The sequence below is a fragment of the Furipterus horrens genome, unplaced genomic scaffold (assembly GCF_987537825.1).
Source record: "Furipterus horrens unplaced genomic scaffold, mFurHor1.1.pri manual_scaffold_5, whole genome shotgun sequence".
Lineage (NCBI taxonomy): Eukaryota > Metazoa > Chordata > Mammalia > Chiroptera > Furipteridae > Furipterus > Furipterus horrens.
In genome coordinates, this window is record NW_028327175.1 from 188,791,001 (window position 1) to 188,811,270 (window position 20,270).

The window sequence follows — 20,270 nt, forward strand, 5'->3', positions numbered from 1 at the left end:
ACTGGAGTGTAGAGAGCAAGGGGATGGGAGTTGGCGAGAAACAAGACTGGGAAGGAGCACAGGTGCCAGAGGAGAAGAGGTAGTGCCCGCATGCTAAGTAATTGGGGCCGCATCCTCCTGAGAGTTGGGAGCCTTTGAGCGCGTGAGCGACTAGATCAAATCTGCATCTGTGTTTAATTTTCTTCAATACGACTTTGCAAATGAAGATGAGTTACCATCAGCAGAGTGTGTTGGCTGATGGTGGGAATGAGTTTGAAATGAATCCCTGTCCTGCCTTCCCATTTCCTTAGGGACCAGTCACATGTTCTGTGAGATGAGAACTCTTGGGTGGGCCTGGGCACCTTTAGTTCCTGAGGGGAGCCAGATTAACCTGCAGTCTCAGCCAGGGGCCTGGACAGCTATACTCTTGCCTCTGAGCTGTTTAGCTGTGGCTGCAAAGAATTGCTATGTCATGAAAGGGTGACTGCAAGTGGGCCAGAGTTTATGGGTCGATTAGATGATGACTATTTGGGGCTTAGATTGCCATCTTCCTTAAAAGTAGAAAGTCTAAACAGCACTGACCAAGAATGCCTTGAGAAGTTTTTATAGCCCAATAGAAAATGCTCATTGGGTTCAGTCAGCTCCAAGACTTTGCATTCTGAACCAGGTTTGACTATAAGGAGGAGCTGTTCCAGTCTGGCTGTTCCAGTCTGACTTGATGGGCTGTAATTGGCTCCTGGTTACAGGAAGCCACAAGAGTCTCAGCACTGTGACTATCTCCATGAGTGACTCTTTTTGCTCACCAAATCCTCAGTCTGCCATTTGGAAATAACAGGGAGAGGGGGAGAGAGAGCAGGGAAAGGGGTTGGGTGGGGGTGAGATGACCCCTGACTCTGTGGTCAGATGTTCTTTCTACAGTGATCCATGTATGTGGCTTGCGTGTAGGTGCTAAGAGTAAGATTCCTGAATACAGGGATGATTAGAGCCTTGTTGGGGAAACAGGACAGAAGCTACGAAGGCTTGATAAGTTATCATGGTAGTTATCATGATAGCCACCACCATTTGTTGCACACTTAGTATGTGCCAGCACTCTGTGCACGATAAGTGTGTATAATAGTCAGAAAGTATAAAAGTACCCTTTTATACAATACTTTCTAGCTACCATGAGCTGAGCACATGGGATTGATAATGTTATTCCCGTTCTACAGATGAGGAAACTCAAACTCAAGGAGGTGGGGTCACTTGCCCAAGATCCATGTACCTTTTAAGGGGACAAGGAGGTGGTCTGTGATGCGCTCATCATTGAGAACCCAGAGTCTATCAGATAAGGTACTTAATATTGGGTTGGCCAAAATGTTCGTTTAGTTTTTAAAGTAAAAATAAAAGACATGTTTTTCATTTTCACCAATAACTTTATTGAACAACATATTCACTGTTTTGTTCCACTACCTTCTTGCCATCTTTCAGGAAACTTAGTAATTCCATCTTCTCAAGACTTTTTATCTTTTTGAGCAAAGAACTGTTCCAGATGTCTTTTGCAGTCTTCCAGGTAATGGAAATTTTTTCCATTAAAAGGATTTTACAAAGACTGAAATAAAAGGAAATCTGAAGGTGGTGAAATGTTTGGTGAATACAGTGGATAAACCAGAACTTCCCAGCAAAGTTGTAACAGTTTTTCAAGGTCATCAAAGAAACATGTGGTCTTGCACTATCCTGAAGAAAGATAATGTGCTTTCTGTTGACTAATTCCAGATGCTTTTTGTGCTGCTTTCAGTTGGTCTACTTGGGGGCAGTACTTGGAATTAATTGCTTGGTTTTTTGGAAGGAGGTCATAATAGAGGACTCCCTTCCCATCCCACCATTTATACAACGTCAACTTCTTTGGATGAAGCCTGGCCTTTGGTGTGGTTGGTGGTGGTTCCTTTTGCTTGCCTCACCATCTCTTCCTTTCCACATTATTGTATAGTATCCACTTTTCATCAGCCATCACAATTTGTTTTAAAAACAAAATGTTTTTGTTATGTTTAAGTAGAGAATTGCATGTGAAAATATGGTCAGGAAGACTTTTTTCACTTATGTGGAATTCAAACATCAAAGCGATTAACATGACCAAGCTGGAGCTAATGATTTTCAGCACTTGATTTGGATATTTTGAATATGTGGGCTATCTCCTGTGTAGTATAATATTGATTGTTTTCAGTTGATGTCCTGATTTGATTTCTATCAGCTTCAACTAGTCTACCTGACTGTGGATCATTGTCCAGTGAGAACTCTCCAGCATGAAATTTCACAAATCACGTTTGATACATTTGACTGATCATAGTACTTTCTCCATACACTGCACAAATCTTTTATTTTGCATTCAGTTGTGTTTTTATCTTTCTTGAAACAATAAAGCATATGCCAAAAATGTTGCTTATTTTCATCCATCTTCAATATTATTACAAAATGGCAACACAAACATTTACCAATTTTGATAAGTTTTTCTTTAATGCAGGCTGATATGACCATTGTCACAATACAACCTAAAAAATTTGTTCTGAATGAAGTTAAAGACAACTAAGTACTATTAGAGCCATTTTATAAGAAAACTGACTGAACCTTTTTGGCCGACCCAATAAATAGTTAATGGGTGAGTAGACGGCAGTCACACAGGCAGAAAATGCCCAAGGTGGGATTGGAATCCAAGTCTGTGGGATTCAGGAGCAATTTTTTTCTGCTTTACTCCATTGTCATGGAAGAGAAGGCAACAGGAGAGCATTGCCAGAATCAGTGTGATGATGGCAAATGACTGAGAAGATTCAATGAGAGAGTGTTCACTGTAGCCTTATAGTTGGCAGTGAAGGTGTCACGAAACAGCGGAGTATAAGCGGAGCTTCAAAGGTTTATCAAAGTTTTGGTAGCTGGAGGGGAAAGGTGGGCCTCTCCTGGGTGGCTTCAGAGGCAGAATGACGTCATAGTAAAGAGCTCAGCCTCCAGGGTCTATGTGACTGAGTTTTCTCATCCGCCACCAGGAGTAGTTCAAGATGACCCATATAAGGACTTTTTCCACACTGCGCCTGACACACAGTAATGGGCCAATAAAGGACAAGTTCCCATTAGATCAGAGCAAAGCACTTCTTTCATATGGAGTGGGGAGAAGAGTTGGGACCGCAAGATGGGATCAGAATGCCCTGTGTCTGGAAAGTGGAGTAAGGAATCTGAACTATGCTTTCTGTTTAAAAAAAGGTCAATGACTCTGACACGGACTAAATCATTGCTAATTTGACGTCATTCCTTGCTTATTGTGAACTGGCCCCTTTGTTAAAAAAAAAAAAAAAAGGTTTGAATGTTCCAAGCCACCAGATAAAGTTCCTAATTTTGTGTGCACTTGTGTGTTATTTTTCTGGGAGGCTTGGGTGACGATCTCTCCTGAGGCCCAGTGAATGGAGGCCCAGCTGTAAGCAAAAGCAAAACCCAAAAAGCCCAATAAAAGGTGGATGGATCAATAAATAAACGCACAGCCTCGAGAAAGGTAAACTCTGTAAAAGCATTTGAACATTGAGAAAATCCTGAAACCAGCTCTGCCCTGTCACTATAACCACTGCACTGAGAGATGGCTGCAATATTCTCAGGCTTTTTGCACGTTAACGCCTAAAAAGCTACAATAATCGAGATTGCAGATGTGAAATTTACTTAGGAGGCAGCCTCTTTGCTGTGATCATTGACTTGGGATGCTGGTACTTGGGATAATTTTGCAAGTGGATAAAGATGCCAGCCTTCATCCCAAATGATAGATTAGCATTGAATCATGATCCTCAGTGAGCATTCTTCATCCATTGCTTTAAAGTATTTTATAAGATAGAATCCTATTATTTCCATTACATGTTGATACACCAGATTGTTTAATTTTTCCAGACAATTTATCTCTGTTCTTTGCCCATTTTTCCTCAGTGTCACCCCCCCACAACTGCTTCCTTCAGAAGACTGAAACCCAGAAGATAATTGTGAGAATAAATATAATCCAAAGAAGGTTGCATGAGACACACCAAAGACCATGACCTTGGCATTTGTGGCATTGAAAAGAACAGATCTGAAAATTGCTGTTATTAAGAGAAAGGTAAAAAAGTTAAGACGGGGCAGTAGAGAAGGAACTAAAACATAGGTCAATAGAAATGCTTAAAGGAGATATGATAATTGAAAGCACAGGAAAGCTTGGAAACAACATACGACTTTTGAAAGTCCAAGGCAGGCAGCAGTGATGAAAAGATTAAATGAGTTTGGTGAAGCCAGGAAGAGCTGGGTTCCCATCCAGGATCCACCATATAACTGTGGAACATCAGGCATGGTACTTCTTTGGCCCTTGGTTTCACCATCTATGATGAGGATTATAACACTGATTTTATGAAACTGTTTTTGAAGAATAAAATTGTGTATGTTGAGTGCCTAGGACAATGCCTGGCATATTATAGGTACTCACTAAATGCTAGTTAATGGTAACAATAGGTGTATATAACCTTCTATTATAAGAAAGGTGTGAATGAAATAACGCATGCTGTCCTTGCAACACATTACATGGTGATGTAGTTTTGTTCGGAGTTAGAAAAACAGCTAAAAGAAGCTGGCATTTGTGGGATGTATTTGAGGTGTAGAAGTATGAGGGTTATGCTGACTTTTCAATAATTGTCAGGAGCCAGGTCTGGGAAGAGAAAAATTGCTTTGAGGAAAGCACCAGACAGAGAGTTGTCTTTAGTCTCTGTAGGGACTCACTAAGTCTGATAACCTTGATCCAAGCCTTGATGACCGTTGCCATAGAAACCAGCAGGTGTGCACAGCTAAAGTTCATTTCTCAAAGCTTCCAGCCCATGCCAACAGAGCATGGTTCTAGAAGTGAGAGAACTTCTCTTTATCCCAGAGGGGAGGTCCTGGCACCTGGCAGAAAGTTGATTCAGTTCAATTTGTGACGACCCGAGAGCCCTGTCCCAGAGGAGAGATTGAGCCAAGAAATCCTACCCCAGTAACATTCATCCCAAAATGATCAACGCACAACTGGAAAAAAAAATCGAAACGTTGCTATTCTAGATTGATTGGAAACTTACAAGACATGATTTTCCAAAGAAAGCAAAGGGCCTGCCTGTTTTTACACCATGTAGTGATTCATCCTGAAACATTTCTCGGTCTTCTTTTTCTAGAAAATGTCAGTGCTGCTCTGGGAACACCCAGCTCTGTTCTTGGCTCTTTGTCTTCTGCCTCCTTCCTGGGGACCCAGAAGCCCACTAGAATTCAACTTATAAATGGAAACTGGCTTTTCACTTTACAACATGATAAAAATTATATGAAATTTAATACATATATACGTATATATGTGTGTGTATATACATATTGCTCTTCCCACTAATTATAAAAATGGTTAAATCTACACTAAGGCGAGTTTCATTTCCCTGGGTACCGAGTTTGTATGTAATTGTTTTCAACTTGGGCAACATTTAAAAGCTGAACCTTTACATCTCTCTGACAAAGGAAAAAGAAGAGAAATGTTTTTTGCTAAAGTGCTTTTTGCCCAGGTTTGACAACAGGTGGGCTGATGACTGGCTAGCATGGTGGGACTGGAGTAACTTAATTAATGGGATGATGAGAATTTTTAAGTTAAAAATAACTTCTTAGGCTATAAGCTCATGGTTTGCTAGAATTTCAGTTGTGCACCTGCAGAGATATAGTGAAAGTTCATGCTCTGTGTTAGTCCATAAATACCAAGACTCACCAAGTGACTTCTTTGGCAGAGGGTACAAGATGGAAGACACCTGAAGGTTTAAGTAGTCATTCACTCATTGACATGTTTCCTTTCCTCAAGTAGCATCTCCCCACACACAAAATAAGTTGAGAAGCGTTACTCCTTGTAATTGAAGACAACATAAGTTAGTTTTCTAGACATTCTGACCTTCAGCTTCGTGTGCCTGAAGCTGACGAATGCATGTGCTCATTTAAGGGTTCCAGCATTCAGAAAGGTCAGTCAAGTATAGGGTTGGCCAGAAAGTTCATTTGTGTTTTTTTTTTTTTTTTTTTTTCCTGTAGGATGGCTCTGGTAGTGCTTAGTTGTCTTTAACATCATTTGTAACAATTGTGTTAGATTGTATTGTGACAGCTGTCATATCAGCGTGCATTTAAAAAAATCGGTAAATTTTTGTGCAGCCATTTTAATATTGAAGATGAAAGAAGACATGTAACGTTTTTGGCTTATTAGGCTTTATTATTTCAAGAAGGGTAAAAATGCAACTGCAGTGCAAAAAGTAAAAGATTTTGTGCAGTGTATGAAGAAAGTACTATGACTGATAGAATGTGTCAGTTGTTTGTGAAGTTTTGTGCTGGAGATTTCTTAGTGGACAATGCTCTGTGTTTGGGTAGACCAGTTGAAGTTGATCGTGATCAAATCAAGACATTAACTGAGAACAATCAATGTCATACCATGCAGGAAACAGACAACATACTCCAAATATCCAAATCAATAGTTATTCTTGAAAATGATAAATGTGTCCTTTATTTTACAGAAAAAATCATATGGACTTTTTGGCCAACCCAATATTTCCCTGGAGAGGGAGGCCAGGTATGGTTGGGAGAAAGGTGCTCTGGGCCAGTCTCTCTAGGACTTCTGCAGCACTGGGAGAACATCCATGGATCCAGGTGTGTCGCGGTCCCTTTCCTCCCCCATGCCCTAAGGCCTACTGCCTTTCCAAGGTAGTGGACCTCATCCTTTGCCTCTAGGACAGAGGTTCTCAAACTTGAGAGGACATCAGACTACCTGGGGTCAGAAAAGGCTTTTTTGCCAGTGCAGATTTCCAGGCCCCCAGGGGTTTTCATCCAGTCTGTCTGAGGTGGGTCACAGGGCTCTGCATTTTGTCCAGCTACCTGGGTGGTTTACTGGCTGTACTTTGGCTCTTCCTGGAAGATTTCTCCTGTTGTAAGAAGTCCATCTTTCTCCTTATAGATGACTTGTGGCAGCAATAAGATCAGCTGTCCCAAGGTGATTAACTTGTTTGATTTCTTCATTACCTTGGCCTTGTTCCTGTCTTTACTTCTACATAGTAAGAAATGACCTCCTGATCACTTTATACTCTCCAATGTCAGGAAGAAAGAGGCTGGGATATGAGCCAGTTTATTAGAGTTTAAACGCTAGCTTCCTAGGATTTGTGAGGCCTTGACCTCAGCTTTCCCAACTGCGCACAGAGAGTTGATAACACCCTGCCCTGTTGTGAGCTTAAATGAAATACTGAATAGTGTGTGTGAAAGTCTCCAGTACACAACCTGGCACACTGAGGCACTCACCTGATGTGTTCTAGGTGTTAAAGCGCCATTTACACGGTCTCCTGTGGGATCCATCCACATGCTGTGCCCACCATGGGTGGCTGAAGTTCATTGAGGAAAAGGCACCTGGGTTACCTCTGGGAGTTCCTCCCAGCATTTTGGTTGTACCTGTGAACAGGTATCAGATGAAGGAAGAAAGAGAGGTGTGAGGCAAGCTGGGGAGGCATATTTTTGGAGAAGACTTCCCATTAGAAATGCTGGAGAGGTATAAATGAAAGCAGTCATTGTTTACTCCAATGTGGCAAGTATTTGGCACAAGACAAGGGGCGGGGGGCGGGGAGACGGGAGAGAGAGAGAGAGAGAGAAAAGAAGAAGGAGGAGGAGGAAGAGGAGGAGAAAAGAGAAAGAGAACTTAAAAAATAGAATAATAAAGGCAACTTGGAGGCATCTAATCTGTCTTTTTGCATCTCAGCCCAACTCAGTTTAATTCCTGTGATGGCCATGAGTGTTGAATTGAATATATGCTAGAGCCAAAAGATAGTTATGTCCCTAGGTCAGGTTTTAGAATGTCTTTTGCACCAAGGAAATGAGGTCTGACATATGTCAGGGATGTTTTCTCAAATGGTTAATGTCACTGAATGAATCAGGCCTTGTGCTAACCACTGATGCCTCAAGGATGAGGAGAAAGCAGCCCCAGCCCTCAAGGAGCTCCTGATCTAAAAGGAGAGACAGAATAGTGTGGTTGTGGCTGTGATGTGACAGCAACCCTGAGGTCAGACTACTTGGGCTACAATTTCTGCTTGGCCACTTGGGCAAGTCACCTAACCTTGCTGGACTTCAGGACTTCCTCTACAACTTTGGGATTATGATTTTATCTATTTCATGGAGTTATTGAGTGGATTAAAGAAAACAGTTTAAATTTTTTTGACACATTGTAACAATAATAATACAGTCCTGTGTCATTTAATGACAGGGATACATTCTGAGAATTCCATCGTGAGGCCATTTTGTTGTTGTATGTCACAGAGTGTACTTACACAAACCTAGATGGTATAGCCTACTGTACACCTAGGATACACGCCAGCATTAACAGTGGGATTCAAACAGGATTGTAATGAAAATACAACACAACATTAAATTAAGCACAAGAGAAAATGATGGTAAACACAACATACTGTTTTAAGCAAACAGTTTTTATAAGTAGAAAGAATACACTGTAGAATAATAAAAGGTATAGAATAGTAAATACATAAACTTGTAACATACTCATTTATTATCATTATCAAGTATTATATACTGTACATAATTGTATGTGCTATACTTGTATATGACTGACTGTGTGCTGGATTTGTTTATGCCAGCATCACCACAAACATCGGAGTATTGTGTCGTAATGTGACATTAGGGCAACTATGATGTCACTAGGCAATAGAAATTTTTCAGTTCCACTATAATTTTATGGGACCACCATAGCGTATATGATCTGTTGCTTGAAACATTGCTATGATTCTAAGACTTACTTTATTATTATTATTATTATTATTATTATTATTATTATTAGTAGTAGTAGTAGTAGTAGTAGTAGTAGTAGTTGTAGTAGGAGCCCTAGCAGTGGTACTTGTAGTGGTAAATACAATAACACTAGACAAGTGTTGCCTCAAGTGTACAGAACACCTATGGGGGAAGCTAACGACTTAGTTGAATGTTACGGGATGTGATTAACACGGTGCTTGTTGCTGCTCTTGCTGCTGGTGGAGGCAGCTCGAGGGGGTGCTTACTGGGGTAGAAGCAGAACAGATGTACAACCTCACTGCAACCAAGGAAGCCTGGAGAGCCCCCCACCTCTCCACCCTAGCAGAACCCAGGCCTTCAGCTCTTCTGGATGATAGGCCAGTACACGCATCCTCAAAACTGAAGCCTAAGTTAGGGTGTATGCTGTATGTGCCAATACATAAAAACTGCACCTCTCTGATTTATCTGGTGGGGCTGACATTGTCTGGCTGTCTGGCAGCCGCTGTATTTGTGAAGAAGCGGTAGTGGAGTAGGGAAAATTTCCACCGGATGGTATTCCCAACAAGGAGGGATCTTCAGGGGTAGAGGTCACGAGTATGGGTGTGTGTGTGTGTGTGTTCTTGGGATCATTTTTTGTTACTCATTGGCTCATTCAACTATTTAGCAAGCATTTCAGAATTTGTGAATGTCACAGATATTAAATGAATATCTATTATGCGCAAGACTCTTATCTGGCCCAAGGACACACAGCCAGTAAAGGGGTTTTGGGATTCAGACTTGGTCAGCTTTAGCCACTAGAAACTCCTTGGGATAAACTGTTGCTTTGGGGATAGAGTTCGTGAGCCCTAAAGAGAGGCTCGTTGTTGGGGCTTTACCCCTATTCATTCATTGACTCAGTGCATTGATTTATTGACTAAGTCATATGTTCACTTAACCAATTATGTTAGAATTTATTCACCTCAGAAATGTAAATTGAGTCACCTTCAAATGGCAAGGCTATGTGCTATCTGCTGGTATGCGATTTCTCCCCACGCGAAAGCAGGGAGACAGTGGGGTATTTTAAGCATAAGGTGACTTGCTCGATATGACCTAACTGGTAAGTGATGGTCCTGGGGTTTGCACTTCTCCTTGCTGTAGCTCACTGTTTTATGTTTAGCCAGGGGTCACTTGAATAGTCTAGATTAAGAGCATTATTATAATACTGCTCTGTTCCATCCAAGACTCTAGACTTGAGGTTTTCTTTGAGCTAATGACTGGATAATGCGTGCTATGGTAAACTGTCTGTAAGTGCAGTGCCCAGCAACTCCAGCACTGCTGGATGCCCAGGTTACTCTTCCCATTGAGGGGTGAGGTCTAGTTCTCTTCTCCTTGGATTAGTGCTAGTCTTGTGACTAAGAGAATGCAGTGGACTGACTGTGCCAGTTTTCAGATTAGTACTCAAGATACCGGGCAGCTTCTGCTTTTGCCCTCTTGGAAGCCATGCAGAGGAGTCCACCTACTCAGGAGCATGAGAGACTATGAAGACAGAGAGACTCAGCTGGCTGCCATTCCAGTCTTTTCCAGCTTAGGTGCCAGACGTGTGGGTGAAGCCACCTTTGACTCTCTGATACAAAAGAACCACCCACCTGCCACCACACAGAACAAAGACAAACCCTCCATCCTGAGCCCTGTCCAAGTTCCAAAATCATCAACAAATAAATGAGTATTGTTTTTAGTCATTAACTTTAAGGATGGTTTGTATGCAGCAGTAGGCACTGAGATGCACATACTAAATATGATCATATTTAATTCTCACGGCAGCCTTTGTAGTATCCAGCCTCACCGGTTAAGTACAGTTAACCTGCCCTTTCACTTTGGAGTATGCATGACCTGGCCTAATACCCAGAAAGCTAAGAGCTCTGCAGATGAGGGCACTAATGGAGGGAGGGTAGGTAACTTGCCTAGGGTCACACATTTAGTAGTGGTGGAGGTAGGTTTCAAACCCAGGCAGTCTGGCTCCAGTGTCCATGCTTGAACTAACCATGATGCTCTACTACCCAGATTCTACCAGCTCCTTTGGTGTGACCGCACCTTTCCTGCCCTGAGTCAGATGCTTAGAGCTGTGCCACTGTCCTGGATTTGATGGTGTGTAGTTGGTTATTCTTGGCCTGAACCAAGTCCACACTTCACTCACTCTGGCCAACCATCCCCGTACATGCTGCAGGGAAGAGGAAGCACAGGTCCTAATGAGTGCCTCATGCGAACAAGCCCCGCCACCGGACAGACCATTCAGAAGCAGCATCTGGCAGTTATTTGAGATAGTGACATGCTCCTCCAGGGAAAGAGGGACACCTGCTATGGGTGACCCCTTTCCACACCTAAGGGAAGGCATGTCTGAGCCACATGCACGGAGATCTCCTGAGATCCCACCTGAGCCTGCAGGGAAGCTGCAAGGCCAGCTGGCATTGCTTTTAATGTACTTGCATGTCAGGAGCTTAGAATCCACACTGGCTGCAGCCTGGCGCGGGCCACGAAGGCCTGCCCTAATCCTCCTACTCCTGCAAGATGAAGTAGTGATCAACATTCTCTGGTGCTCAATGTCTCTGTACCCCACTGCTCCTCAAGAGAAGCCCCACAAAAGTTGCCTTCTGCTGGGGGTTGTCAGTGAGAAGGGTTCTCACTGTATTTGTATTTGTTCATTAATTCAGTCCTTCCCCCCACGCACCAAGTGCCCATCTGTATCAGGGGACACGTTGGTGAATGAGACAGACAGGATTCTCTTCCCGAGGAGCTCACATTCTAGTGTGGAGAACTTCCCCAAATGAAGGGGTGGAAGAAAAGACCCCCCGCCTCAACTGTTTACTATGAAACTCAAAACAGGCAAGGTTTCAAATTCCAGATGAGTTATTTATTCGGGAATTTGTAAATGATCGCCTACTCCTTCACTCTGCATGTACACATGGACACACACATTCTGAGCTGATACAGGTTCCTTACCTGTCCTAGATCTGGGATAAACAGGCTCGCTGAAAGAGCAACAAAGTTTTTCTCCAGCAGGTGGAGTTCTGGAAAGTTAAAGGGAAAGTTCCAAGTTAAAGGGAGGCTGGGGATCCCAGTTGAACAATCTGAGCTTGGTAGAGAGAGGCTAATTAATTAAACGTACAATTGTTCGTTTGTTTATTTGATGTTCATTTGGCACTTGGTACTGTACAAATGTTGTTGATGATACCAGAATAGTAGTGATAATAAAATTAAATGGTTTTAGTCTTTAGGAGGGTTAGATCTAGGTTAGCAAGAGGACATTGCCAAGTGGAAGCTTCAGAGATGATACAAAGTTCTCGGAAGGGCGCGATGTCTGTATGCTGTGGCATTTGGGGGTTTTTGAGTTGGTGGAACCCTGCTGGGGCTCAAAGTACGGGTACTTCTCAAAGAGGGGGAGGGTAAGCAGGAAAAGGTTCTTTGAGGAAACAATAGTGCAATTTAGTGATTAGGAAGAAGGAGGGAACAGTAGAGGCTGGTGGGAGCAGAAGGTCCCTGAGAAGTCATGTAGCCTCTGGAGTGTGGAGAAGGGGCCCTCAGAGGTCAGCTGGCATAGCCCTCTCACTTGACAGTGGAGCAGAATGAGGGACCCAGAAGTTACCGACCACGGTCGGGGGAATCTGGAGCCCCCGTGCCATGGTCCACCAGCTTGCAGTGTCCTCAGGAGCTGGGGTGCAGGTGGAGCCAGCCTGGAGTGGGAAGGCATTGGAGAGGGGGCAGAGGCTTTACAGTTGTGTCCTGAAAGCTGCAGAAAACCACTGAAGGTTTCTGAGCAGCCAGCCATGGGGTAATTCTGATATTTTATTAAGAATCATTGGCAGCTGAGTGTTGAAAATTCCCCATTAGACATTTTCTGCCCCAAACCTGCTCGTTGGGCCCCTGATCACCTGAGCCTTTCCTTTCTTCCCTCCTTCTGTTTTTCTAAGTAGCATCAACTTCTTTCCTCCGTCCTCCCTGCCCAGGGTTTCTCCCAGGAAGTTTAAATTTCTTGCTTCTTTATTACACGGAGTAATTTTTTGGACTACCTTTGTGTCTTGAACTTGCTCTGGGAGGCTTACCCTTCCCCAGGACTGGTTTTCCTTCATCATTCACCCAAGGGGAGACTCTGGCCTGCAGTTTTGTCTATAGCTTTCATACCGAAAAGGTCAGTGGCCGCAGCCATCAGACGTCTATGACATGAAGGGTAACAAATGCCTTGGGTACAAATGCAGGTTCTTATTGTGGGATTTCATGAAGGTTTCCACACTCTTGGGAGCATGTTGGCTTGGTTTGGGCTGTGAATTGGTTGACAACATAAACATATGGGAAAGCATGTGGAGAAGGGGGCTGGACTTGGCAGGTGTTTGTGTGTGTACACAACCCTTTGGGTCCCTGGGTGCACAGGATACAGGTCTGCCAGCATTTCCTGCCAGCAAGTGCCTGCAAACGCAAAGAGCAGCTGGGATCTTGCTTAGCAATCAGAAGACAAAATCTCATGCAGAAAAGTCTTAGCCTCGTCGTCTCTGTCTGTATTGGAAGAAACATTGATTCTGGCAAAATTTTGCTCCATCTGACGCCGCGTTAGTTTGATAACCTCCATTCAAGATTCCTCTGCCAAAGCCAAGGAGTTGAGTTCCGCTATTATTTAACAGAGTTTCAAGATAGGATTTGAAAAAAGAAAAAGATTTGCTTGTGTTGGTGGGTAAGGAAGGCTTGTTCATTTCTCTGTCTGTATTTATTTATTTTATTTTTTCCACATAGACACTGATTATAGAAAATAGCCTTGAGGCTGATAAAAACCAGCCTTCTTCAGTCTTCCTCTGCCTGCTCAGAGAGTTGCCCTTATTTCCAATTATCCAACCCACTGGCTGCTAAAGTATTGCTCTTTCAGCGCTACAGACAAGAGGAATTAGTTACGCAGGCAAATTGCTGTGCTGTGTTTCTCGCCTGAGCCATAATTCATGTAAAGGAGTGTCCAGCATTGAGCACAGATCCTTATTCAAAGTGCAAGTGGGCATGCAAGCTCTCTCCCATGTGGGTCCCACTAGGTGAATCACCCACCTGTCACCCAAACCGGAGCCAGCAAAACACTCCCTCCATCCATTTCCTTTGGTTCAGGAACCCTCACATTTTGATACCACCACAACTTATAATTTTTTAATGTTCCTAGCTTTTGGAGCTAGGAGCACCTGGTTTGGGTGCAATGTTCCACGAGTGAATATTTGGGAGTATTATATTTGCTGTCATTCACATCTGGGTTTGAGTCCTGCCTCTGCCACTTAGCAATTCTTTTCAACCTCTGTTTTGTCATCAACAAAAGGAGAACGTTGTTTATCCTAGAGGTGAGACAGGAATGGATGAAATAGCATGTAAGTCACGTCTCTTGGTCCCTGCTACCTAGCAGGACCTCAACTAGTTTCCTTCTTTGATACAGGTGGATTCTGCTCAATGCACCCTACTTATTGATTGTCTATAGGATGTCAGACACTCAGTGGGGCCATGGGGATACAGCAACAAGTGAGGTGTGACCCTCTCCTCTCTGGAGTCTTATAGCACAGCAGGAAACTGTTGAAAGTAAAACTAGAGTGACTTACTCTTTCCTGACCATTTTGGCTCTGCAGGGAGCCTGATTGCTGGAGAAGTAGGTACAGTTTAAAAGCCGTGGGGGTGCAAAGCACAAAACAGGGAATAGAGTCAATACTATTGTAGTAACTATGTATGTGTCAGGTGGGTACTAGACTTATGGGAATTGCTTTGTAAGTTATATAAACGTGTAAGCACTCTGGTGTACACCTGAAACTAATATAATACTGCATGTCAACTGTAACTGAAAAATTTTAAAAAATCTTTTTTAAATAAACAATTTAGTTTCCTTCTTAGTCAGTGCCTTTTGGCTTTGATTCTGTCATTCTTTTGTCATGAGGACTGGGACAAGATCCTACAGCCTGTAGAGTCTTGAGGGGCAGAAGTCGCAGAGCTTTGTGAGGCAGGAAAAATGATAGATCACATGTGTCCCATCACCTAAATACTCAATCTTACCCTGGCTGCTGTGGCTCAGTGGATTGAGCATCAGCCTGCACGCCAAGTGTCACTGGTTCGATTCCTAGTCAGGGCACATGCCTAGGTTGCACGTCAGGTCCCCAGTTGGGGGCACAAGTGAGGGGCAACCACATAGTGATGATTCCCTCCCTCTCTTTCTCCTTTCCCCTCTCTCTAAAAATAAAATAAACAAACAAATAAATATATTATTAAAAAAAATTAATACTCAATCTTTAGTCTAAACTGGTGCTTTTCAAAAAAGTTTCAGGCCTAGAAGTTTCTCTAAATCGTGAGTCTTTGGAAATTTGTGAATTCCCAGATATGGCATACTTGGTGTCTTACCTCATCTTGCCTCCCACTGTGCACTGGGCTCAGGGTTGTGTCTGAGCCAGGCTGGTTAGCTCCTGAGGGCACACCGCTGGGTCTGTAAGATGAGAGAGGATGGACAGGCCCAGGAGGGACCTTTGGAAATGGGAATCCACGGTTCAGGTGTTTCAGAAACCTTCATTTGCTCACACTGTATGCCCAGCTGGAGGATGGAGTGCGGAATTGGAGATGGATGTGTGTCTGGGGTAGTTGTGGGCATGTAGGGGTGGTCTGATTGGATGTGAGAGGAGTGTTGAGTATGAGGTGTCTCATTTCCAATGTTTTGCAAAGTGAGCTTACTATTTTTACTTGGACTTCAAGTTTATTTTATTTGGGGGCAGGGCATGCTGCTGATAGAGAGTATTCATACAGCAAATATTGAGTGAAGGTCTGCTATGTGCCAGGCATTATTCTAGGTACTAGTATGTAGGGGTGAATAAAGCAAGGCCCTCAGCCCTCACGGAGATATCCTACAGGGATGCTAAAGTCCCCCCATCATCCCTTATCTTGTAGCTACTTTTTAATCTCTAGTATTATTTCTGCCCATGACATCTTAACCATATTGCCTGGGATTCCCCTGAGGGTGGACCAAAGTAACCAAGCAGGTACAGGGAGTTCATGTTTTCATATGTGAACTGAGGGATTGTGAAGTAAAAAAGGAAATAATTTATAAGGGGTTCTACTGTTTAGAAATACATTAGAAAGAAGACATAAGCCCATGCAGGTGAAAAGGTGAGCATTGGTTATCATACTGCATTATTACAGGTATTTCTTAAAAATAAATAGGCACAAACACAATTTAGGCCGAGTTGTCTTCAGAACTACACTGGCTTGATGTCGTTTCTTAAACAGGTTCCCCTGAATACTAAGAAAGGAGGCCAGGAAGATATTAGTGTCTAAGCTGCTTGGGTGAAGCTTAGCTACTGTCAGTGGTGCTGGTTTCTTGTGCCTTTGACCTTAATTTTGGCACCAGCTTGCTGTGGGAACTTGAACCTTTCTTTCCCTGTGGTTGGCCACTGGCGTCTCAGGGCCAGAAACCTCAGAGCTGGTGATGGTTTGGAAGACCATGCAGCTAACCACACAAGGTATTAAAAATAGAAACGATCTTTCCTTAAATGAGATACATGCCTATTGTGTCAGCTGTGGGGGTTTCTCCCTTAGAAGTAAGTATAACCTCAGCCAGCCTGAGTCATGGATTTCTGAAAAGTAATGTATGGTTTGGGATGGTTCCCAGGAGTACGTGCCTAGGTAGCCAGGAGGATTCCCCTCCCCTCCTTCCTCTGCTGTTCTCCTCCTTCCCTTCCCACTTTTCCTCCTTGCCCCTCACCCTCTTACTCTCTGAAAAGAAGTGCAATGCAAAGCTCTCTCCTGGCCTCTGGCATGTGGTCAGAAAGTCTCCCAGAGGTCCCCAGAGCGGTCAGTCTCAGTTGCCCAAAGTGGAAACCTGCTCAGGAACACACCCTTTTATCAGCTTCATTCCCTTCCCTGACTCACGTCCTCACTCCTTTTATGGGGCTTCCTGGAATTTCCTTTCAGATAAGAGACTTGCTCCCAAATCCTTGTCTGAGGGTCTGCTTTGGGGGGAACCTAAGTTCAATCCTACAGATCCTTACACAGAGGCAGTGACTGTACCCACTCTTCTGCACCTTCCTTTTTGGCATTAACAGCATATCGTGTTGTTTGCTTATCTCGAGTTCCGTTGTAGGGTGCCTTCAACCCTGGCAGAACTTTCCATTTCATTTTCTAAACCAGTCTTACAGAACAGAACATTTTTGTTGTTGTTTACTGAATTCCAAATACTTGTGGCACTGGGCTGGGCCCTGGGGTGTGAAAAACACAGGCTCTGGGTGGGCCAGGCCTGGATTCAAGTTCAGCCATCTCAGTCCAGCTGCATGACCTCGGACAGATAACTTAAGCTCCCTGAGCCTCACTTTCTTTGTAAAATGCCTACCTACCTCAGAGCACAGGGGAAACGAGGAAGACAATGGCTGCAAAACGCCAGGCCCATGATCATTGCTCGCTGTTGGTGATCTGCATGCTGACCTCCAACCCATCCTCATGGGTTTCCCGAGATGTTGTAGCATCTGTCACCTTGCTCTCTAGTTGGTGGCTTTATCTGCACTATTGTGGGACATGAAGGAGGGAGGGCATCAGGATTAAATTCAATGGAAAGCATTGGGTAAAGTGTCCCGGAGGAGGTGACATTTGACATGGGCCTTTAAGAGTGATTAGGGTTTTGCTAAGACAAGCAAGAAGGAGCGCAGACACTCTGAGCATTGTTCTGGGTAATTACAGCTCACCTGGCTGGAGGTGACAGGTGCTTAGGCAGTCCCACTTACAGGCTCTGCAGGAGGCTGGTCATTTTGCTTGATCACTAATTTCTGTGTCATCCAATGGTTCAAATCCAACACTGGCCTTTGTGCCTCAGACAGGACAGAGTGGATCTTGAAGGATAGCCTCTTTGTTACTTTAGTCTCTGAGGTCTACAGAGAACATGAGGTTTCCCTTATTTCAGCCCCTAGTCTTTAGGGCAGGGTTTGCGGCCAACACACTTATTTTATTTAGTGCTTAAAAAAAAAAAAAAAAAAGAAGAAAAAGTTGGTAATTAAGACTTGGGAGAAGTCATCTGAAAGTCCAGAAAAAATCTTTTGTAAATTGGGAAGATGTGTCAAAGTGTAACCAAGGAAATGGGGGCTCATGCACGTGGCATCTTGGTGCATGACCCAACAATTGGTGTTGAGGGAAACAGGTTTTTATTTATAGGATTCCAAGCTCAGGAGGTGGGGCAGGGGTTGGGGGGGGGGGGTGGGCGCTGGAAGCACTCCTGCTTGGAGCCCTGTTCTCCCATGAGCCCTAGCACTCCCCTTGCTCCCCACCAGGCTATAAGCCGAAAACACGCCCAGAAGTTCCCCATTTCCTTATCTGTTCTTAAGCTGACTTCGCCGACAGTTCTCCATCCCCTCTGGAAGGTTCACTTGTGGGTTTCAGAGTTACCACCCTCTCGCAGCGGCTCTCTCCTTCAGGGTCTGGGGTACGCTGCCAGTTCTCCCATATCTTTTATCTTTTTTCAGGTGACATCTTTAGTCAGGGCAAGCGTTCTCAGTGACGCACGAGCCTCTGTCTCCCGGCCTCTGGCACAGGCACTGTGTAAACTCTCCAGCTACGTCAGGTGTCGCCAAATGCTGTCAGAGTCACGTAGGACTTTTACCTGAGGCAGTAGCACAGCTCTCGACTAGCCAGCAACTTGCCATAGTTATGCAATGTATCTTAAGCTGTATCATCCTCTCTTGCTTCCCACAACCGAGGGCTGTGGGCTGTATTTGGGGGATCCCCCATTCCGTACCCTATTAAAATTGCTCTGGCCATGTTCTTGTATGCCAATGGTCCATTGGAGCCTGGGGGGCTCCATCCCCCTTTCCAGGCAAAACCTTTGCTCTCCTGCTTACTCCAGGGACCCCATCACTCCTCCACTCTGAGCCAAGGGCATTGTTCCTTACACTATGCTTGCACTATTTTTTTTATCTTCAATTGAGGATATGCTTATTGATTTGAGAGAGAGAAGGAGAGAGAGAGAGAGAGAGAGAGAGAGAGAGAGAGAGAGAGAGAGAGAGAGAGAGAGAGAGAAACATTGATCAGTTGCCTACTGTATGCACCCCAACTGGGGATTAAACCCACAACCTAGGTATGTACCTGACCTGGAATCAAACCTGCAACCTTTTGGTATATGGTACGATGCTCCAACCAACAGAGTTACCCAGCCAGAGCTATGCTTGTACTATTTTTATTTTAAAAAATTTTGTGTATATTTTAAAATTTATTTTAATTATGTATTATTGATTATGCTATTACAGTTGTCCTGATTTCCCCCCTTTTTTCCCCTCCGCCCAGCATTCTACACTCCCTCAGGCAATCTCCCTACATTGTTCATATCCATGGGTCATGGTATAAGTTCTTTGGCTGCTCCATTTCCTGTACTGTACCTTACATCCCCATGGCTGTCCGTAACTACCTGTTTGTACTTCTTAATCCCCTCACCTCTTCACCCATTCCCCTACACCCCCCTCCCAGCTAGCAACCATCAAAATGCTCTCCTTGTGCTATTTTTTTAAATAATAGAGAAAGTTTTCTCTGCAGCCATGTCTCCATCAGAAGACTGGTGGTCACTTGCAGCTTTCCTGGCTGCAGGGTGGAGCAGTCAGTTTTCTGTCTTTGCAGATGTGCTTCTGGAGAAGCAGCTCCATTTTAAAGAGCTCTTTGATCCCCTTCCTATTTAGAAGGAAAATTTTAAAAGAAATTTATTATCCCTCTTTGAATTAGGACTCACTCCCAGACAATGACTCAGAGAGACTTCTTTCTTGTTGCTGATAACACATTGTGTCCAGCTGGTCTTCTCTCTCCTCTCTCTAGATCACCCCCCCCCCCCCCCCCCCATCTATATCTCTGGGCCAAAAGGTGTAGCAGTAAAACCCTCTTTCTGCAAAAAACATTTGCTGTTTGCTCCCAGGGTACCAAACCCGTAAGCATGGCAACTACTTAAAAAAAAAAAAAATCACTTCTCTGGGTCTATTAAGCTTCCTCTGGAGAGGGCATACATAAATCCTCCAGGTAGTTTTGTGTCCAGTTACATTTCAAGAGCCACTATCTTGACTGATGAGGTGAAAATTGCTTCTCTTTGTTGCGAGGTGTCCCAGACAAATGAGGTGAAATTGATTCATTTGGGGACCAAAATCTCTGCTGTCCAAGACAAACAAATGGGTCTGAAATGAGAGAGCTGGGGCACAGTGATTCCCCTCCCCCACTTGGGGCCTTCTTGCTCTCAAGATAACATCTGAACCCATCAGGCAGGCCATGAGGTGGCCCCTGTCTTTGGAAAGGCCTGGGAAATGGCTCCTGGGAACAGGGAGGGATTCTCCACAGGATATTTGGGCATGTTTTATGGTTTCTGGGAGATTAGCTGGCAGTTTTCATATTTTTATATAGAGTTTTCTGGGAAGCAAGGAGTTATACTTGCCACTCCAGGATTAGGTTAGACCTTTTGTTGGAGGCCACAGCTCTACTCAGAAGAGAGAGCTAACTTGGGATGGAGATCAGCCCCAGGG